This window comes from Marmota marmota, unplaced genomic scaffold (assembly GCF_001458135.2).
Source record: "Marmota marmota marmota unplaced genomic scaffold, marMar, whole genome shotgun sequence".
Taxonomy (NCBI): domain Eukaryota; kingdom Metazoa; phylum Chordata; class Mammalia; order Rodentia; family Sciuridae; genus Marmota; species Marmota marmota.
In genome coordinates, this window is record NW_026000221.1 from 24,310,698 (window position 1) to 24,333,766 (window position 23,069).

The window sequence follows — 23,069 nt, forward strand, 5'->3', positions numbered from 1 at the left end:
GGGGGGGGGGGGGGTACCAGCAATTGAAACCCAGGGGCACTTGGCCACTGAGCCACATCCCCAGCCCTATTTTGTATTTTATTTAGAGACAGGGTCTCGCCAAGTTGCTTAGCACCTCACTTTTTGCTGAGGCTGGCTTTGAACTCTTGATCCTTCTGCCTCAGCCTCCGAGCTGCTGGGATTAGAGGCGTGTGCCACCACACCTGGCTGGAATTACAGGACTTTTTATGACTAGATATTGTATTATGAATCATATTTTGTTGACCCTTTCATTTGTTGATGAAACCTTTCCATTTCTTGACTATTGCGAATGTACACACACACACTTGGGTGCTTGTTTTCAGACCTTTTGGGTATGGGTCCAGGAGTGGGCTTGGATGGTCACATGGTAATTTTCTGGTTAGCTTTTTTTGAGCAACCACCATACTTGTTCTCCATGGCAGCTGCGCCATTTGGCAACATCACCAGCAATGCACAGGGGTCTGATTTCTCCATCCTTACCAATGCTACTCCCCCCACACACATTTTACCAGGAATGAAGGTAGTATCTTTGTTATTTGCATTTCTGTAATGACTAATGATGGTGAGTGAGAATGTAGCTTTACCTGTAGCTGACTTAAGTTCAAAGATACAAAACGGAAGAGATGGACCCCCTTGTACTAGATAACTCCTTATTTCCATACTCTTGCCCCCCCCCATCTGGTAAACAAGAAAGGACATCCATCTGTGTCAAAGGGGACCTTTTTATTGGCAACTTTTCTGATGCAGTGTTCTCTGCTCTAAGAATCACCTGGGGAACTTTTAAGACTATGGCAGACTGCGACAGCCCCAGGCTGCTGATGGGAGCCTTCTAGGTTGGGTCAGTTCTGTAGGCTGAAGCCCTCCTTGATTCTCATGTGCGACCAGAGCTGGGGGCCCCTGCTCCCCACCATCATCACAATCCACCACCCATGCAGGCACAACTGGTTGACAAAACTTTGTTTGCTTTTGTAAGAGCTTTGAGATCATTCACATCCTATACAATTCACCCATGTAAAAGCACCATTCAGTGGTTTTCAGTATATTCAGTGTTTTCCAATCGTCACAATCAATTTTGGAGCACTGTCATCTCAGAAGGAAACTCCATCACTCCTCAGTCCTATCCTCCTCCTAAACAAAAACAACTGGGACCAAAATGCCACATCCGGCTGCTGATGACAATTACCCTCTTCCATGACCTTGCTGTCCTATGTAGCCTCCCTAAGGCTTGACCTGCTTAGACTGCTAAGCTTTCTGTGAGGAGATGGGAAAGGACATCTGATCTAAATGCTGACACAGAGAAACCAACCCACCTGGTCTCTGGGAGCTTAGTCAAGGGAAGCAGAGAAACCAACTTCTAAATAGTTATAATGCATGAAAAACATCCACATTTTTCGAGCACTGGGAGGCACCTCCATGTACAAAGGGAAATAGTATTAGGGAGAATGTAGATGTGGCATTAAAATAACACTAAATCGCCAAAGGACAGTTATTCCCTTTTCAATTATCTTTTAAGCCTTTGGATAAAGCAAGGAGAACGTCTCAGTTTGGTGCTAATAGGTCTTTAATGCCTCTCTTCTATCATACCTCCCTCAAACGAATGCAGACGTAAACGCAAATCTCGAACTGCAACAGTATTGAACCAGAAATCGCCAATCTTGTTTTGCTTTCCCTGTATTTATTTTACAGTTGTCTTCTAATTCAGCGTCGCCCTGAATTTTTTCTCCATTTACCATCATGAGATAAAGTTTACTTTAAAAATATACACATTTAAATTTGATTTTTAAAAAAAGTGTTTGTTTGAAAGGAAAGGTTAAGTCAACAGTAGAGCAGGTGGCCAGCAGATGTGGTGAGAATCATGCAGGTGGTATCCAAATGACCCTGAGACATGCACGTGGTGGGCTTCAGGGACTGAGGGAACCCCAGCTTGTTGCATAAGCAGCAGCAGCATGTTATTAAATCACAGAATGAAGGCTAAGAATGTATAGATGGAGAGGAGATCAGATCTGAGCCCCACATCCTGCAAGACGAGGAAATTGAGACTCCAAAATGTCAAGTGTCTGCAGGTGTCAGTAGGGGTTGGTACTGGGCTCCATGTCCGGGTACCAACTGCAGGGTTGCATATCATGTCACAGGTTGCTTCTCTTCTCTGATTGACTCGGTGAGGTAGAACATCTTGCTCCAGTAATGTGAATAATGAGTCCTTTGGATCCTGGGGCTCTGTCTGATTTCACCAAGTTCTCAGGGGGAGGACCATTTGTTGAAAAATCACAGAACTTTCTCTCTAGAAATAAGACAGCAACATAGTTGCAACTTCTACAAGTGGCTACCAGGCTACTCCTCAAGCTTTCTTTAAATACATGGTAGGATTTTATACCCCTGCTATGTTTGGGGACAATTTTGCTCTGTGATAATAGGTAACATTAAGCTGTGTGGGGTGGGGGGTGGTGCTGGGAATGGGAACCAAATCCTTGTGCATGCTAGACACGTGCTCTACCCCTGAGCCATTCCCCAGCCTTAGTCTGGCTTTTGTCACTGGGTATAAAGCATCTGAAGTTCATCCACGCTGTTGCTCGAGTCTGCAGTTCTTTTTTCTCCCAGAGTTGTATAACTTAAACAGATGGAGCGAGGTGTTACCTATTCATCAGGGCACGGACATTTGAATTTTTCCTTGTCTTCTGGCAATTCTGAAAAGTCATTACATATTTAACTTCAAGTAAGTAATTTTTAACTTCAAAAGTAATATTTAACTTCAAATTTCTCTTAACATGAGGGCAATATTTCTCATTGTGATTCTGAAGGCCCTGGGTGAGCTGGCTCCTGTCACTGACACACCCATCTCTCCCCTTGGTGCTCCCTGCCTCTTGTCTCTGGGCAAAGGCTAAGTGGCCTCTCCTCTGGCCTTGATGTGCCATTCCCTCCAGCCTTTGCTCCGACTCCCCCAAAGCCTACCTGACATCTTGGCCCAAAGATCCCTCCCCATTAGGTACTGGCTGTCCCCTGGTCCACGTAATTCCTCCAGAGCACCCACCCCAAGGCTCAGTTTTGTTTGCTTTTTTGCTTCTTGAGGGGAAGGGCCTTGTCTGTCCAGTCAAAATCTGAGCTGGGGTTCTGGTGTCTGGGAAGTATTTGAGTAAACGATATAGGGAAAGTAACTTGGACTCAGCTTGTAAGTTGTGGGTGCCAAGTTCCAAAGTCCTCAGTATACATAGGTGATGAGAAAGTTGTGTTTGAAAGGGTACCTTGGGAAACAAGCCTGTTCATTCCAAATAAAGTTTTGATTACAGCAGGCCATAAAGCAAAGATTGAAAGACACACCTCACAGCATGGGATAACCGACAAGTGTTGTCTCCGCTTTTCTTCACAGAAGAACACAGGGAAGTGGCAGGTTCCATTTAAAGTGCATCTGAATGATCTTTTCTCTTGAAGTGTCATAGCCTTATTTTTATGTAGTCTTATTTTTCCTTCAGACAAGCATTCAAAATAGAGAATGATGTTATCATTGGCTATCTTCTGGAATAGATAGGTGTACAAATATATTGGTGGGTGTATCTTTTACTAGCGGTGATGGAATGTGTATAAAGACCAAGAACATCCACCATATCACACTGAGATACATTTTTAAGTGGTGGGAGTCCCAAAATACCCTTCTGAAACAACAAAAGTGATAACATGATAAAAGATCAATAGCTAGATGCATGGGCACTCACGTGTAATCCCAGCCACTAGGAGGCTGAGGCAGGAGAATCGCAAGTTTGAGGCCAGACTGGACAACTTACTGAGGCCCTTAGTAATTTGGTGAGATCCTGTTTCAAAAAGGAGTGTGGGAGAGGGAGGAAGCAGGGGGCTGGCATGCTGGAGATGTTGCTCAGTGATAGAGTGCTTGCCTAGCACATGTGAGGCTCTGAGTTCAATTCCCAGTACTGCCAAAACACCAAAACAAAATACAGACAAACCACTTTGCTTTGTGTGTCAGATTTCTGCCTGAGTAAATTCATAAAAGAATATACAAAAAGTGTTTGGGACTTGTTTAATGATATGACATTGTTGGGGTTCTAAATTTAACAAATATCCCTGGAACCATTATATATACTTTTTTTCTTAGAGCACCCCTGAGTTTGATCCCCAGTGCTACATCACTGAGCTACATCCCTAGCCATTTTTATTTTTTGTTTTAAGAAAGACTCAGAAATTTAGCAAGACCCTGGCCTCAAACTTGAGACACTCCTGCCTCAGCCTCCTGAGTCCCTGGGATTATAGCCGTGCACCACCATGGCTGGCTAACAAGGACAGTTTAAAGAAATAAAGCAAGTTTGGCACCTCTCTCGCCCGAGTCCATGCTCAATCATTCCATACAACTTCATCAAGTGTTTCCGAGTGCCCCGGATGCTTTGTTAGAAGTGGGATGCAGGGAGGAAATATACACACCTGCCCTCATGAAGCTCAGCGGCAGGGGAGGGGAGATGGCAAAAAGTAACCCTGGGGACAGCCCTGGCTTTTAGGGGTCATTTGACTTGGCTTTTATCCAGGGTTTCACAGATCTGCTCATTAAAACCAAGAGTGACTCATGTAGGCCTGAGCAACCAGAATGAAGAGTGGTGATTTCTCAGGTGAATCTGCTGGGCTCTGAGTAACACTGGAGGATGTGCCAAGCCTGTCCCCTGACAGAGCAAGGGAAGGCCCAGGAGATGGGGGAGGGCGCCACAAAACCACCTCTCAGAACATGTAGCAGGAGAAGTAGTTTGAAAAAAAATACATCAATTACCTTTTTTCTTTGGCCTGAGTGTGAGCCTCTCTAGCTAGCTGGAGGCATTGAGCCTCCTTGGAGCAAGAGATCATAACGTTTACAGAGGAACGAAAGAGAATTATGCTCACTCAGTTCATGACATTCAAAATTGGAATTTTCATGGCCATCCAGAACTCTTAAACTTTTTTTAATGTTTAAAATTTCATTTTAGTTTTCTCCATATACCAAGAGCCAAGCTTGGAAAGCACATTGCTTAGAGATCTCCCAGGGTAGAGAAAACATTCCCATGTCCCTCAGGATAAGTGGTATGTTGCTCTGTGATAGAATATGATGCAGAAGAGTGGCTTTCAAACGTGTCTTTCCATGACCCACAGTAAGACACATCAAGTTTTAGAAAACAATTGTTACTCTTGTTATGGGTGATTACTTTCTCACTTTTATTTGGCCAGGGGACAGGTTGGTACTGCACATTGAACTCAGGGGCACTCGGCCACTGAGCCACATCCCCGGCCCTATTTTGTATTTTACTTAGAGACAGGGTCTCACTGAGTTGCTTAGGGTTGCTGAGGCTGGCTTTCAACTCTTGATCCTCCTGCCTCAGCCTCCCGAGCCCCTGGGACTATAGGCACACGCCTTCGTGCTGGGCCTTTCTCACTTTTAAAATCCTATTATCAATGGTGGTCATGACCCATTGACTTTTTCTTCTCCCAGGAATGGGTCATGACTCAGTTTGAAAAAGGTAGAGGACAGACCTTCACAGATGTGGGAGGCAGAAGGTAGGCAGGAGAGGCAGTTGGGCATTGTCCTGACCTCCCTGATCCAGGTCTGGAGAGTGAAAGATGTGACAGAAAGGAATGGGGGGAGAGAAAGAGCATTTCCCCCAACTCCCCTCCAGACCCTGGAAAGATAGCCCCTGCCTTTGGGTTAGGCTACCAGTATTTGCAAAGAGAGTAGGAGGCCCACAGCCCTCCCCAGCTGCCTCCATTCCCTGGGGGGTGTAGGTGCAGCCCAGTGCTCCCCTGCAGGAGGGCAAGGAGACCCCACAGCAGGAGATGAGGGGGACCGACGCGGGCCAGAAGGCTAGGGCGAGGGAGCGCTGCGCGTTGCCCACCTGTCAGGGAGGCTGAGCATGTCGGGATCACGGGAGACCAGGTCATGAGTCCACAGCTTGGAGCCAGAAAAGAGGCCAGCAGCCAGGGGGCAAGGAAGGGACACTCTCAGGGAGGCCCAGGCACTGGAGGCATACGCCATATCCCTCCCCATCTGCTCCGTGGCCACTGCAAAGAGGAATTAGCTGGGCAAGTGGAAGACGGAGAAATCGGAGCCCAAATTGTTTTCCCAAAGCGGGTAGCAAATTACTGGGATGTTATTAGAATTATGATATCAGGTTGGACTTGATACTAGGTTGGACCGACTCCATCAGTTGTAGGTAAAACATGCTTCTAGCCCCTTAGGAGGCAATGCTGGTGAACGTGGGGACCCAGCCACGTGGTGAAAACCGTCTGGGGGTGGGGAGGTCGGGGCATTTGCCCATTTCTGTGGTGTAAATACTCCAGGATGGCCAACTTCAAGCCACCCCTGAAGCTAGGGACTGACTCAGAGGTATGTGGGCTCTGGCCTGAGGGAGCTGACCCTGGCCCACCAGGCTCTGTCCACCCTGACTTAACAGCCCAGACTTTCTGACCAAGGGCCAAATAGTCTATCACTAAGAATTCCTTTTTCTAGACGCTGGTTTGATTGACTAGGGCAATGACCTTCTACCCCATACAGATGGCACCTCAGTGGGGACAGCAGGCCTCACCTGTCCCCATTTTCTTAAGCTTCTCTTCCAGGAGAATCTTCAGTCCCCAACCACCCACCCAGGCCACTTTTATTTGAAGCAGCCTCCTGACAGAATCAGAGCAAACCACCCCCTGGAGGGAACTCCAGAGGTCAACCTGGCCAGCCCCCTGCCTCCAGGCAGGTCTCCTCCTAAACCATCCTAGACACAGTCTTCCCCCTGCTGGACAGCTTGCTCCGAGCGCCCCAGCAACCGAGTAAAGTTTTGTGCTGACGCCGCCCGCCCGTCGAGCAGGGACGATGGCAGTGCGCTCCGCCAGCTCACAGGGGAATCATTAGTGAGACGCAGCAGTGTACGAGGGCCCCAAGGCCTGTGGCAATTAATCACCTTTCCTCCCTCGGCAGCACCAGCTGTCTCAGATGCAGCCATCCTCGAGGTAGCCCTTTAATTGTCCCCAGAGAGGGCAGGTGGGTGAGGGGCCACCTGAGCTAACGGCAGCCAGCAATCCTCCCAAATGGAAAAAAAAATTTTTTTTAGAGTATTCAAATATTTCTCACTTACTTTCCAGAGTCTGTTATTGGTATAAAGGTTGAAGCTCAGGCAGCTTAACTGTTATGTGGAATGACCTTTAGTTTTAATATTAATATATTATCGTAAAGTCTGTGTGAATCATGAATGCAATTTTGGTATTCATATCAAATGCCACACGCTGAAGCCACTGCCACTTTTTCCCCCCGCCTCTCGTCCTCCGGTAGGCTGCAAACGGGGTGAATTAATATGCGTCGTATTCCTCTCCCCTTTATTTACCTAGAGAGGGTGGCCAGGCAACTTTATCAAGAGTAACATTATCAAGAGCTTTTCTGCAAGCTTTTTTATCATATTCACATCCGCGTCTGCTCGACACTTGTCAGTGTCAATCAAATCGCAATAATACGCAGATGATTTGCTCATTTGGTTTAATAAAATCTTTCTGCTTATTTGCGCTGCCTCCATTACACCACATAATTGCTGTGCCGCGGAGGTGAAAGGCAGCCAGTTGCCCGGGGGATAAGAGGAGACGATTGCTATATGAAGGATTTGTTTCTTTGCCTCTGTCTCTCCCCAGTCACTCATATTCCTAAAATTAATATTGTATTTGAATCCAGCCCTGCTATTCTTATGCAGGCTAACATTGTTATTACTTATTATTTGGATGTGAAGTCATTTATTTTTAGTTTTATGTCCAAGCTGTCAAGCTAAATTTCATTGTGAACTGCCACATACAATTTTTAACTGCCATTTAAAACGAGATTCAAACTCTAAATTATGGAGTGAGCTCATTCAAAGGGCCGGTCTGACAGGAAGTGCAGCAAGAAGCCCCGATTTCCCTGGAAATCAAAGGGCTCCCGGTGATTATTTCTGTGGGAAGGAAAGCACACAGCCTCAGTACTTCATAATCACCTTGATGGTGGCCGGACACCCAGGTTGGCACAGCGAGGGGAGGACCGCGCAGGTGGCCGTGGGCTGCACTCGGAGACCATGTAGCACCTGCACTGGAGCTTGGGTGGCTGCTTGGAGACAGTCCCGGGTGGTGGGGTCCCGTGCTGTCACCTACAGCAGCCTTGCACAGGGATGCCAGCCTGCAGGACAGGAGGGACTGTCCGCCTCAGAGCCCTGGGATGGACTGACTTGGAGTCCAGCTCTGGTGTGGTGCTCTCAGAAGGCCACGCTCTCTGCCTGCTGGGGTGTGGCTGGGGAGAAACCACAGTTAACCATAAAGTTATTAACAGGGATGCTTTGGTGTCACCACAAAGGGAGGGGATGCTCTTCATGGAGCATCAGACTGGCCTTTGAAGGTCGGGCACCACACCTGAGATGTCACTCTGCCAGCTTAGCCAGAGCCTGGTTGTGGGGGTGGCAGTGAACCCAGGGACCACGACTTCCCACCCACAATTGCTCACAGAGCAACCACTTATTAAGCGCCTGTGGCAATTAATCACCTTTCCTCCTCGGAGGTGCTTCTGTGAATGAGCTCATTAAAAGTCTGTAAAGACTCCGTCTGGGATGAGCTCCTCCCGCTGATGAAAAGTGAAGGTGTGGAGACTTAAGGCGGCTAAGTGCAGGGTCCCTTTGGGGAGCTTCTAACCCAGGCCCTCCCCTGTCCTAGCGTGGATGAGCAGCGGCACCTGGGGTGCTGTGAATTGTCCCCAGGATGACACCAACTTCCAGATGTTTAACTTTATTGGTGTAAAGTATGTTAGGTGTCACCTGCCATACAACCCTCCCATGTAACGCAATTCAGTGGACTTTGTATACTCACAGAATTGTGCAAATGTCACCTACGTCAACTTGAAAGCATTTTCATTACCTCAAAAACTCCCTCATAGGCCGGGGTTGTGGCTCAGTGTAGAGCACTTGTCTAGCATGAGGGAAGCACTGGGTTCGATTCTTAGTGTATATAAATAAGTCAAGGGCCATCAACAACTAAAAATATATATATCAAAAAAACCTCTCTCTTCCCTGTAGCCCCCCCGGAGTACCCTCCCAGCCACAAGCAACCACTGTTTACTATCTGTTCCAGTAGATTGCCTTCCCAGGACATTTTGAAGAAACTGATCACATAACACGTGGTCTTTGGCGACTGGCCTTTTTGACTTGGCAGGAGGTTTTCAAGGTTCTCCCGTGTGGAGCGCCTGTCAGAATCTCATTCCTTTCCACAGTCACATGATCATCCCTGTCTCATTCACTCATGGGCATCTGGTCGATTCCACCTTTGCTGTTGTGATCGCACCTCTAGGAACGTCAGCGTCCGGGTTTTTGTTGAACGCCTGTGGTCAGTGCTTTTGGAGATATATATATCCAGAGTGGAGTTGCCAGATTTTTGCTGCCAACTTTTGTTTTGTGGTCCTGGGGCTGGGATCCAGGGCCTCGCACGTGCTACGCAGGTGCCGTATCACTGAGCTACATCTGCAGCCGCGGCCAACTTTGGATCAAGATTTAAAACTAATTTTTGCCACAATGACTCATGTCAGTTGTCACCTTCCCCCTCCGAGCTCCGCCAGAATGAATTCCGTTGATGCACATGGTGTCAGCCGTGTATCTTTCTACTACAGATTTTGTATAAAAACCAAGGACAGGATCAACATTGAACACCCCAGATCTGGGTGAATAAGAACCTTCAGTTTCTCTCCTTGCCTGCATCCCCGACAGTCCTCCACCCACTTCTGTCTCTGGTTTGGCTCCCCTCAAATGCACCAGAGCTCACTCGGCTCCTCCTCGCCCATGAGTGCTCATTGATTACTGTCCTTTTTCTTTTTTTTTTTTTTTTTTTTTTTTGTCGAGGGACCTGTGTTTTATTTTTATGTGGTGCTGAGCATCGAACCCAAGGCCTCACACATGCTAGTGCTCTACCACTGAACCCCAGCCCTGATTACTGTCTTTTAAGCAGGGAAAAGGCCACTGAAAGCCATGTAACACAGGATGACCCTGAACCCTGTAAACAAGGTTCTTTAGAAGCCCCCCAGAAAACTATGGGAGACGAGATAACATTTTTCTTACCATATCGCAACTACCTTTAGATTCTGTCGGGACATCTCTGTCCTCTTTAACCCGTCAGGAGGGCTCAGCTTTCTGGTCGAGGTTTATGCAGAGGCCGCAGACAGGTGACCCTGCAGATGTAGTGAATGAAACCCTCGATTTTTAAGGATGTTCAGTTTTCTATAGATCTGCCATCCAAAAACAATTACAAATTCCCAGTTTTCCTTGAAAAACCAAAAGCCCCACAAAAGTACCCCACGTCCATGTTCGGCCCCAGTTGGCTGGCGCTGGGCGGTGTCTGTACCTTGCTCAGCCCCTGTCTGGCCCTCATCCCTTTCTTCTGTGCCCTTTCTGGCCCCGGGCTCTAGAGTGACTTCTGTGCAGCACAGAAGAGGGCAGGTGTGAGGAGGGAGCCGGGTTGAATGTGGCTTGTGGTTACTGGGGCCTCGGAGGTGTGGTGGGTGGAGCTGGAGCCCGGGAAGCATCCATGCTGCAGTGTAACCCTGCGGCAGTGACGTGGCCACCCAGAGCGCCAACCAAGAGGATGACTTGTTCATGCCACAAGTATTCACTGAGCACCCACTGTGCAGGTTCCGGATCCAGGGCCCCTGTGAACAAAACAGATGAGCACTCCTGCTTGTCTGGGGAGGACTTTCAAATGGGAGAGACAGATAAATACAAGATGAATCAGTCAACACCTGGCTTGCTCAGGAGAGGGGGGCCACAGAAAAGCAGGAGGAAGGGGGGCTGGGTAGAGGTAGACAGAGCGAGGCAGGCTGTGGGGGCAGAGAGTGGCCCGCCTTACTGGGAAGGTGATGTCTGAGTAAAGGTCTGGAGGAAGTGAGGAATGTAGTTGTCTGGAAGAAGTTTCCAGGGAGAACGGCAAGTGCAAAGGCCCTGTGTTTGGTGTGATCTGGGGAGAGCACAGAAGCTACAGTGGCCAGCACTGCACTAAGGAGGAGGGGACTGCATAAGGCCTTCGGGGACATCATAAGGATTGCAACACTGGATTTTACTCGGGACGGGAAACACTGGGAGTTTGAACAGATGGGTGACATGATCTGGGTTAGGTTTTAAACAGGATGGTGTTGGCAGTGTTTACAGAGCAAACACGGAGAGAGCAGTCAGGGGGTCATCACCAATCCAGGTGAGCCGGCAGGGCAGGGCAGGCCAGGGTGAAGCAAGCTTGGTGCTGAGCAGAGACTGTATCCTGGCTACAGCTGTAGGCGGGGCTGACCCTGAACTACTGAAGGTGGTGGGTGGGAGAGGAGGATGAAGGTCGGAGCCTGGCCATTGGAAAACGGGAGCTGGGGTTCGGAAGCCGACGGCCTGTGGGCTTTGTGATGGCTGCAACTGAGGGAAGACGCTCACGGGAACCGGGGGTGCAGAAGGGAGGTTATGGCTGGGGACCCAGGTTGGGAGCCACAGGTGCGCAGAGGTCACCAAGCACATGAACGTAGGCAGAAAAGTGGTCCCAGGCTGAGTCCTGAGGTACCCAACATGGAGGCCAGGGACACGTGGAGTGGCTGGCCATTAACCCCCTGCGTTAGAGGGTGTTCCCCAGTGAGTGGGGGAGCCCCCTCTGAAGGGAGGAAAGTTGGGTGGAAAAAAAGTTGCACTGACTTATTTATATGACTCAACTGTGGAATTTTCTGTGCTTTAACTGCTCTGGTACCAGATCTATAGCCTAAGTTTAAACATTGATTTTAGATAAGAGACTCACCATAAGGTCCAAACTCAAAGGTCCAGGGGTTTCCCTTACCCCTGTCCCTCAGCCACGTGGCTCCGTCCCCAGAGTCAGCCAGGCACCCAGTTGCTTGAATGTTCTAGAGCTGTTCTTGGTGTCGTCACTGGCCTGCTGCCAAGCCACGGGGACGCGTCTGAGGCATGTGCCATGAGGTGTTCCATCACTGCGCAAGACCGACGGCACGCACCTCCCCAGACGTCGGGGGAATGGGCGAGTCGCTCACCGTGGGCCCCTGTGCAAGCCAGAGGCCTGGCCAACACGGAGCTGACTGAGTGTGTCAGGTGTTTAATAGTAAACGTCTTATACGTAAGTCGGAGTGCACCCTAACACGATGATCAAATTACAGCATAGTGACTGCATAAACCAGCGTCACCGTCATTGATTATTGCCATCAATATTTATGTTCTGGATGTAATTGTATGTGCTGTGCTTTTTTTTAGTACTGAGGATGGAACTCAAGCCACATCCCCAGCTCTTTTTTATTGTGAAATGGGGACACTGAGTTGCTGAGCTGGCTTTTAAGTCACCATCCTCCTGCCTCAGCCTCCTGAGCTGATGGGGTTTCAGGTGTGCACCACGCCCAGCATATGTGGTCCATTTCTATAGGACTGGCAGCACCGTGAGCTTGTTTGCACCAGTATCGCCATAAATGCAAGAACATGTTTGCCATAATGTGCCATCGGCTGTGGCGGCACTAGGCCGTGGGCATTCTCTGGCTCCATTATAACTGAATGGACCACCTTTTTGTCTGTGGCTCATCATTGGCTGAGGTGTTGTCTGGCACATGACTGTATATACATGGGTGTGTATGCACACTTCTCCCTTCACCCATTTTTACACAACAGTAGGGTATTCCTAGTGTTCATTTCACTTATTTTGAAGATCATTCCATATTAACACTTAAGAACAAGGTTTTTTTTTCCCCCCCCCTGTATTTCATTTTCTGATTGGCTGGCTAATAAGAAAATTTCGGCACAATCAGCCCCTCCTCTCACCTGGACACTGACATTGTTTCCAGTCTTTAGCTGTAGTTATTAACCTTGCATACCTGCATGAGTATAAATCTGCTGGATAAATTCCTAGGAGTGGATTTTTGGGTCAAAACAAATGTGCGAGGGCTGGGGTTGTGGCTCCGTGGTAGAGCATTCGCCTCGCATGCATGAGGCACTGGGTTCGAGCCTCAGCACGACATAAATGGAAAAGGTATTGTGTCCGCCTAAAACTAAAAAATGAAAATGCACATTTGGTTTTTAAAAAATATTTATTTTTATTAGGAATCAAAGATGTTCTGAATCCAGCTCCCACAAGTTAAAAGTGCCTGTTTTGACACATTTTCCAACAAATTATTCTGTCTTTTCCATCTGAGAGGTTTAAAAGAAATTTTAGCCTGCGTGTGTTTTACTGTGGGTGAGGTGACCTATCATTCTTGAGAGTTCCCAGAAATGTCACTCGGCAGAGTAGCTCTGTGAGCAGCATGTGCCCCTGGGTGCCCCATGCTCTCTCCTCCTTTGGCCAGGAAAGAAATGGAGAAACTCATTCCCTGAGGCTTTTAGTTCCTAAAAGGAATATTCCCTGAAATTATTTGCTTTAAGAAATGGAAACCAGGGGGCTGGGGATGTGGCTCAAGCGGTAGCGCGCTTGCCTGGCATGCGTGCGGCCCAGGTTCGATCCTCAGCACCACATACAAGCAAAGATGTTGTGTCCACCGAAAACTAAAAAAAATAAATATTAAAATTCTTTTTTTAAAAAAAAAAGAAAGAAATGGAAACCAGGTGTGGTGATGCACACCTGTAATCACAGCTACTCAGGAGACCGAGGCAGGAGGATTGCAAGTTTGAGGCTAGCCTGAGCAACTTGGTAAGACCCTGTGTCAAAATAAAAAAGGGCTGGGGATGTGGCTCCATGGTAGAGCACCCCTGGGCTCAATCCCCAGTATTGAAGAAAAATGGAGAAGCCATATTTTCTCCAAAAGCGTGACTCGTCAGTGAAAGTATGAGCCTCTGTAATGATCCACTCATTCAGCTCGGCATCTACAGGCTTGTGTTGCTTAAGAGTGGAAATGTGTTCTGATAGAGGCAGCATTAGGCAACTTCACTGTTGTGTGAACGTCATAGCACACTTGCACAGCTCAGATGGCTAGGATGCACTAGGCAGAATTATCCCAGGGGACCCCTGTCCTACATGTGGCCTATTGTGGATCAACCAGGCCCAGTGTTACCCAGGCTCTGAGAGTTACCAAACCACTGAGGGCTGACATCCCCGTCCTTCGTGTGGTATGTGATTACACTGAGTGGGAGTTTGGCACTGTTGGGCGTTGAGGAAATGGCCCTTTAGAACCCCGTGCTTGCTGGGCGTGGTGGCACAAACCAGCAGTCCCACCTTCACAGGAGTCTGAGGTCACAGACTTGCTTGAACCTGGCCATGTGAGTCCAGCCTGAACAACAGAAAGACCCCGTCTCCAAACATCATTCTGGCTGATGGGTGGAGCCGTTTTCTCTTTGGTGCTAGGAATTGAACCCAGGACCTTGCACATGGTAAACACACGCTCTGCCTCTGAACTAAAGTCCTTCCAGCCCCAGGGTGCCACGCCACTTTCGCTAGCAGGTTGGTCACATTTCCTTCCCCCAGCCTGCCTGTCTTTCCTGCTGGGTTCATTCCACAGCCTGAGGTCTTCACTTTGGTTCAACAATGAACTTGATCATTTTCTGGAGGCTGATTTATTCCAGTGCAGAGAGCTCCAACCCTTGAACTCCTTGTGCCGTTGTGTCTGGAGGAGGTCCCAAGTAGAAGATAAATGCCTCTGCTGGTCCATGCTGTTCTGTCCCTCCAGATGCACGCATGGGTACAGGTTCCCTCCCACCACCCTGGAACCGCCCTTCCCCCTTCTTTCACACCTGCAACCTGCTAATGATCAGCCGGTTGCCTCTGTGCTTGACTGTGGACAGAGGGGCCATCTCTTTCATTTCCATGTTTGATTTAAAGAGGTGGGTGAAGAGTGTAAATAATCTCATGATGTCTCGCCAGCCTTAAAATCCTGAAATTACTTTGGTCTTTGTTGGTCAGCAAATAAATTAATTTTCACTTGAAGAATCATCATTTTTAATGCCTTTCATTCTGGCCTGGCCTCCTGCCACGGTCCAATTACCGAGGTAACCATCACCAGTGAGGGGACGCTGGGAGCCGTAGATCAGAAATTGTTTACCAGAGTTGCAGGCATCGATTTATTCAAGCTATCTGACACAGTTGATCATATTTTATTTTCCCAGATCTTCTCTCTCGAATTGATTTTTTTTTTCCCCCCAGAAAGTTTTTAATACAGGTTTATTCACCTGGCTAATCCATTTATCTTCAGTTCCACCTGTGAAGTCAAGAAAATCTCTGGGGTGATCTGAAGGAGGAGAGGCATTCACTGCATGCCCCACCCCTGCCTCCCACCACCTTCCTTTGCACATGCACGTGCACACCCTGCACACTCAGACATGCCCACCCTCCCGTGGAGGGCAGCTGGTTACCTGCGAACTGTCAAAACCTCACTTCATCTTCTTGGATTTTCATTTCTTCTGCAAAATCCAAGAGCTGAGATAACTTGTCTTTAAAATCCTTTCTAACTTGATCTTAAGGCGCTAGAAAGGAGGAGGGATCCAGTCCACTCTCCACATTCCCCGTCGTAGGGGGGCTGAGGCTTTTCCTATAAGAGATGGGTCCTTCCCCAGCGCACAGTGGCCCTCATGGTCGCCATCCCTGTGCTGTTTCTTGACTGTGTTTCACCTTCTTAAAGCCTGGGGTTATCTTTTGCTTTCTCAGAAGGAAAGCCCTTTCTCTGGGGCCCTCCAGCAAGTGGGGACATTGGTAGGTTCTTCCTGTGGTTGCTGAGGCCGTGGGTCAGGTGGAGACACTGGAGAAGGTCCTGAAAAATAAGTCACCTGTGGAGGATGTGGGCAGCTTTGCGTGATCTTGTGAGGGGCTTTGCCATCAGCGAACCCGGAGCAGGACTCTTGTTCTCCAAGGCTCCTCTCGGGGTGGCTCTTCGGGGAGCCAGAAGCTAGCAGGCACTGAGAGGATCAGCCCGAGGATCAGCCCGCGGAGGGGCAGCATCAGCAAGTGGCTTCAGGTGGGTCTGTCCCTACTGCCCCCCACTGTCTCTGCAGAGTTAATAACTCATTTCCCTGGCCCCTCCAAAGAGGTGACCAGCCTGAATTCTGCAGGAATGGCCCACGATGCCTGCTTGTGGGGCTCTGGGAGCCAAAATGAGTGATCTCATCTCCGGGGGGGCTGCTTGCTGGATGCTTATCTCTTCCACGGCTGGGTGGGCTTCCTGAACAGGTACTTGTAGAAGGTAGGGACCAGCAGAGGGATTTGTCAGTAGAGGCTCTTCACGTGGTGCCCATGACTCTCCAACCAGGCCCAGTGTCACCCAGGCGCTGATGGTTACCAAACTATTGAGGGCCAACATCCCATGTCCTTCAAGCTCCCCTTTCAGGATGCGTGACCAGCTGTCCCACGCGTAAGCAGAGACAACAGCTGTGACCTATGCAGGCAGAGAGGCGCTCTGGCAGTCAGAAGTGTTCCCAAGGCTCCCCAGAGTTTTTACCAAGGTGCCTCTGTCCTCGTGAACTCCCTGCAACACAGGCTCTGAGAGAATCGCTGATGAAGAGTGTCCCTGGGCTCAGGCAGAGGTGGCAGAACCACAAAGACTGCGGCTCCAGGTGACCTCCTGTGCTTGAGGGGGTTGTTGATCTCTCCTTTATATAAAGTTGTGTTTTGAATACCGACCATGCACCTCGCCCACAGGTTTGTCTGCAGAGTGCCAATAATAAAATGTCCTTCTGCTGAATAAGGCAGGGAGGTCATGGTGCCCGTAGGGGCCACTCAGCCAAACCAAGAGGATTGTGGGGGAGGGAGCTTTTGTTAACTGAAGAGGTGAATTTCTCACCAGTGCAAGACTCACACGTGTAAATGACTAAAATGGGTGTTGTGGTCACCTACTGGTATCACCTTTTGAACCCTCAAGAGGGGCCCAGGCAGGGAAGGACTGGACTAACTGCTTTCTCTGGCATCTATCGCTTCCTTTGACTTAGATTGCAAGCTCTTTGAAGTCAAATACCACAAAAAAGGACACATCTTGTAAATCTGTTTCTTTGGTGCCATTGCCCAAACGGGTTGATGGCTAATGATTACCCAGAATCCCTCAGGAATGTATGCTTCTAGCCCAGATGGACAATATTTAGCTGCAAGGTGGCTAACGGACAGTCTGGGGGCCATTTTTTGATGATTTGTTCTTTGTGTTATTTTTGAAGCAACATAACCAGACGGGCATTTGGCCTGGTCACAGCACCGGGAGTTTTAGATTAGCTGGCTCATACTTGGCTGGAATCTCAGTCACTTGACCTTCTGGTCTCCTAGAGCCAGGCACATTGTGCCTGCTGCTTAGAATTCTGTCAAATCTCCATTAGCAAAGACGGCTTGCAGAATTGGAAATGTGGGTCAGGCGTGGTGGTGCAGGCTTGTGATCCCAGCAGCTCAGACGGCTGAGCTAGGAGGATCACAAGTTCAAAGCCAGCCTCAGCAACTTGATGAGACCCTGACTCTAAATTGAATATTAAAAGGGCTAGGATGTGATTCGGTGATTAAGTGCCCCTGGGTTCACTCTCTAGTACTCTCCCCCCAAAAAAAGGAATTGGAGACATAGGGGCCCATTTTCAGCCTAAGAGAGATGGTACCATCAAGAGCCTCAACCTTCATTTCATCAGCTCATGTTTTTGAGGCATCTGCGATTGTTGTGTGGCCCGATCCCACCAGAGTGGAGGCCTGGCTAGCACCATCAGATTCCCCCTACTGCGAACTGGGGCTGCCCGAAGAAGGACATGAGGAACTGAGCCTTGCCGGGAAGGGGCAGGTTTACCTGTTACAGGTCAACTGAGAGGGGAGGAGCCACAGGACTCCTGCCCCGGAGCTGAGCTCCCTCTTGGGCCCCACCCCCACCACACTTCCCCTCCAGCCTCATGGACTCCGCCGTTCCTGGACCTTTGCCCACTCCTGCCCTGGGCCCTGTGCCCTTGGATGTGGAGGACCAACCAACTGAGTGGGGTGAGGAGACCAGGCCTAGAGGTCCCTTTCCGTGTGATCTGCTTGCTGGGTGATATTTCCGGTCAGGAAGCAATTATGACACACCCTGTCATTAGCCCCCGTTTCTGCAAGGGCTGCATGTTGCACAGGTGGCTGGGGCTGAAGGACTGTGGCCCTTCCAGAAGGGGAGAAGAGCAGAGGCTAAGTGGGGCCTCCTGCCACTCCCCTGCTGTGTGACTTGTGGTAGAAAGACCCCAGTGGGCCCCAATATGCATTGTGCAGCTGTGGCTGGGTGACAGTTGCAGGGTTAGGGTTTCCCCTTAGGCTACAGGATGGTTGGGATTTTCCCAGCTGACCCCCAGGGCCGTCACCGGGGTCATCGGCTTTCCTGCTGAAGTCTGCTGATTCCTGGAGACCTGTGAAACCAGGAAGAGGGGTACCTTTGCCCACCCTGTGACTAAAGCAAGGGTTTATCCTGAGAAGTTGAGTCATGCGACTCTTGGGTGATGGCCTAGCTCTTACTCGACTGTGCCATCAGAGGTGCTGCTCCTCCCAGAGACACCTCCACCCCGCAATCCCCCTGAGCTCATCCCTGGTCAGAGGTGACGTGCCCCTGTTGGTAGGCCTGTTACTCAAGTGGGCAAATGTGGGGCTGGATCTGTCGATGTGTTTCTGGGCATGCCTAGGGTGGCACCTGGGCGGGGGTGCAGCCATCCCGTCTCCTCCCAGCCCTTCCCCTTGGTTCCCCAGACACAGCCTGTGGAGGACTGAATCCCTCACTCTGTTCTGGGCCGGCTGGAAACGCCCTCATCAGCACTTCATCCCTTTAATGTATGGCTTTGGGCCCTCGTGTGTGCGTAGAGGGTTAAACTCTCTCGTCATTTTTAGTTTAGGGAATGAAGATTCTAAGGGGGATTAAAGCCATGGATTTTCTTAGGGGACAGCCCTGAGGAATGGTTTTTGAGATAATCATGGGCACCCTAGACGAAGGCCTGAGTAAAAATATTTCCCTTGAATCCACATCTCACCTCCGTGTACTTGAACCCACATGGGATCCTACCCTCCTTGAGACTGTTTAAGGAAAATAGAAAACCTTTTTAGGAATAACTTTTTTTTCATGAATGTAAACATATACTCAGGATTTTTTTTTTTAAAACAATGTTCTCTATGAGAAATGTACTTGGGTAAGTGAATTTGTTTGGCTGCTTGCAATCTTACTGCTTCCCACCAGAGGGCACTCGGCCACTCACCAAGAGGAGCTACAGTCGCCTCTCCTTTCCAGGCTCAGAGAATAGTAGAGAAGCCTTGCCTTAAAGGGGAGGGCCACATAGAGGGTGTCAGAAGAGGCTATCGCCTGTTACTGGGGAAAATGCAAGTTACATTTGTGTGAACTCTTTGGGATGTCCTCCTTCCTGTCACCTTTGAATCACATTCCCAGAGAAAGCAATGGGACACCCGGTTTAAACAATCCTTTACAGACTTTATTTTCTCTTTTGGGGCACGTTAAGAAATGATTTGGAGGAAAAAAAATGTTTTGTATCTTGTCACATCAAAAAAAAAAAAAAAAATGGGCTGGGGTTGTGGCTCAGTGGTACAGCGCTTACCTAGCATGTGTGAGGCCCTGGGTTCGATCCTCAGCACCACATAGAAATAAATGTCCATTGACAACTAAAAAAATTTTTTAAAAAAAGGTTCTTAAAGAGTTTACTATGTACCAGGGACCTGAGGCCTTGGATTGACTACAGGTGGGAGCTAGGTCTTTGCATTCCCCCAAATTTGCTGTCCTTGAGGTCCTGCTGCTTCTAGTCACTGACATTTACTAATATGGCAACCACAGTTTGCCACCCAGTGTCTTCTGAACCACAGTTTATTTCTTCTATTCTTTTTATTTTTAAACCAATTCAAAAATAATTAGCAGTAAGTATCCAGCAGTGGCCGTGAGAACAAGCCTAATTTGTGGACTCACTGATATTTGTGAGAACAGGTGCTGATTTACGATGTTAGCCTTAGAAAGGGGACATAGAAATGACCCAAAGGACAGCTTCAAAATCCACGAATATGTACAGGACCAGATAGCCAGATAACCTGTGCTAGCATAGTGCGTGTTAATTTTTTTTGAAATTTTTGGTTCAGGCATAGCTATTAGGATGGAATTCTTCTAAATCAGTAGCTCAAAAGGTCATGATAGACTTTTCACCCATGAAGTATTCCCCACCCAAGGTGCCGAATCTAATCAAGCCTTCAGGCCCTTTAGTTTATGAGAAATAGAGAGATGGAGGATATATTCTATTCAACACCACCACAAGAAAACGGCCAAACCCAGAACGTAGAATATCCTGTTCTGTTCATATCCGTGTCGTGGGGTGGGAGGACAAGGGGATGTTGCAGACTGCAGAGATTAAAGAGATGTAGTAAGTGCAAACGACTGAATCTTGATTGAATCCTGGTTTAGAAAAACGGTAACCGGCTGAGTCTGGTTGGGCTGCTATAACAAAATACTGGGCAGCTTATAATAACTTATTTCTCAGTTTGGACGCTGGGAAGTCTCAGATGAAGGTGCCGGCAGATTTGGTGTCCGGTGAGGGCCCACTTCTGGTTCTGGGCACTTCCTGCTGGGTCCTTACATGGTGGAATAGGGAAGGCAGCTTTCTGGGACCTTGTGGAAGGGCGCTAATCCCATTCATGAGGACTCCTCCCTCGTGACCAGTCACCCCCCAAAGAGCCCACACCTCTGATACCATTACATTGTTTATTAGGTTCTCAACATATGGATTTGGTGGTGGGCAGGGGGGCAAACACTCAGTCTATATCAATAGTTATAAAAGCTTTTTTTCTCTGCAGTGAATTTTCTTGTGTGAGTATGAGCCTGTAGTTTGGGGGTGGGGTAGGGGTGGGCATGTCCTTGCTCTTAGTAGATACAAACTGAAGTATCTAGAGGTGAAGGTCATGATGACTGCAGCTATTTTGAAATGATTTGGGAGGAAAAATAATGAGTATAAGGCTGTGTGTTGCATTCTTCTGTGGAACTGAAGCTTTCTGTGATGTTGGAATTGGGGATGATGGCTTTAGGTGGGAGACTCTGAAAAGCAGAGATGCTTGCCTTTACCGACGGCAAGAAAGGAAGGTCAATGCCTAGAATGGTAGACCATGGATTATTTGTCGCTGAAGGAACATTGCTTTCTCTTTGGTTTTCTGTTTCTGAATCTGCCACTCCAGCTAAAACTGACCAGAGCATTTATCATCTTTCCAAAGACTTTATACCACAGAGTGAAGTGGTTTTCCAGAGATAACGTCAATCAAAGGGAAGATTGCTCTTGTGCTTGTGGTACAATCATCAGCAGGCTGAGAGGGGGTGGTTTTTGTAATGTCGTGCCATGTTCAAGATGCTGTTTGATTATAAAAGGAAATCAATTCTCTTCCCAGCCCTGTATCACAATGTTATATATTGGTTGCTTTTCCTTAAGGATAAATATTCACAGAGGTCCATCGGCTACTCCGACATCATTTTGAAAGGTCCTTGTCTAGAGGATTCATCCCTTCACCTCTCCATCCATCCACCCACCCACTCATTATAAGGCAGGAAGAAAACCTTATGTGACCTAATATAAATATAATATAAAGTTCATTTGTGAGATTATAAGCAAAAATTGTAACAATCAGCAAGGATGTACAAAAGACAGAAACCGCATCTCTCTCTAAAGCAGTGTTTCCTGAACTTCAACGATTCTGAAAAAAACCCCGTAATTTCTGCCATGTCTTAGAATCACCAGCTATGGGGCCATTACTTAATATCCTCCCACATTGGTCTCATCCTAATAATTATCCATAAAATTATGGTTTTAATGTGCTAATTATATTTTTTCTGCCATATTAAATGCATATCTAGGTAATTATCTCATGTATAGAATAACGTGTGATCAGTGATATAAACCTAGGAATCTACCTTTCAGAGAAAGATTAAGGGGCAAATGGGTTGAGCTGAAAACATTGGCTCTGTATATATGTAAAAGGAACACACATTTCAAATTCCTTTTTTTTGGTGGGAGGGAAAGGGAGGGGGCAGGGGGTTAGCAAGGATGGTAGAATGTGATAGACATCATTATCCAAAGTACATGTATGAAGAAACGAGTTGGTGTCAACATACTTTATATATGAGAAGTGTAAAAAAAAAAAAAAAAAAAAAAAAAAAAAAAAAAACCTGTATATGTGTAATAAGAAATGTAATGCAAAAAAGTTTCGAACCTAAACTGAAAGGTTAAGATTATTAGTGGTAATTCAGTGATCTAAATTGCTTTATACAATTTTTCCAGAGAAGAAAATAATGGGTTCAATGAATATTTTGAGGATTATAACATGATCAGCATATGAGTACTCAGAGATCACATATCTATGAGGTCCTGGTGTACAACGAATTGTTTGACACAAGTGTCAGATAATACTCCGAAAAACTTAGAATAGCAGATGTATTGTGCAGTGATTGAAAGCGGTTTTTTATAGTAAGGTTTAGGTAAATTTTTTTCTTTTGTCTTAAGTGATACTTTTTGAGGCTGCCTCTTTCCCTTTGAATAAGTCATCCTGACTTTCATATTGAGCTGTTTTACCCTATTTTCTGTTGCTATAACACAATACCTTACACAGGGTGATTTATAAAGACTAGAGGTTGTTTTAGTCAGCTTTGCATTGCTGTGACCAAAAATATATGACAAGAACAATTTTACAGGAAGAAAAGTTTATTTGGGACTATTTTCAGAGGTCTTGGGTTCATAGATGACCGGCTCCACTGCTCTGGGCCCCAGATGAGGCAGAATAATCATGGTGGGAGGGTATGATGAAAGAAAGCAGCTCAGGATCTGACAATCGGGAAGCTGAGAAAGCTCTTGCTCACAGGGGACAAAATACACCTCCCCCAACCATTCCTATCTGCCCACGGTCACCACCCACTCCATCCATTCAAGTGGATCAGCGCACTGATTAGGTGAAGGCTCTCATAACCTGATCATTTCACCTCTAAACTTCCTACCCTTCCAGCCCACTCCATGGTGACTAATCCAGGCTCAGGGGAACTGCATTAATCAATCAGTCCCTTGATCTAATCCCCCTTAAAGGTCCCTTCACCTCTTAACACTGTTAGACTGGAAGGCACAAGGCACTTTCAGACCACAGCAAGCAGCTTCCCTGGTGTGTGTGTGTGGGGG

General features: G+C 47.8%; 1 protein-coding gene across 1 annotated transcript in view; it reads left to right on the forward strand.

Moving 5' to 3' along the window:
- The first annotated feature begins 2,814 nt into the window (after positions 1-2,814).
- The window catches only part of LOC107144870 (AKT interacting protein), a 34,312-nt gene continuing 14,057 nt past the window's right edge, over positions 2,815-23,069 (forward strand). The window contains exons 1-3 of the mRNA XM_015488734.2: positions 2,815-2,826; positions 11,614-11,616; positions 21,997-22,006. The gene's annotated coding sequence lies outside the window, so the exon portion shown is untranslated. The remainder of the gene's footprint in view (positions 2,827-11,613; positions 11,617-21,996; positions 22,007-23,069) is intronic.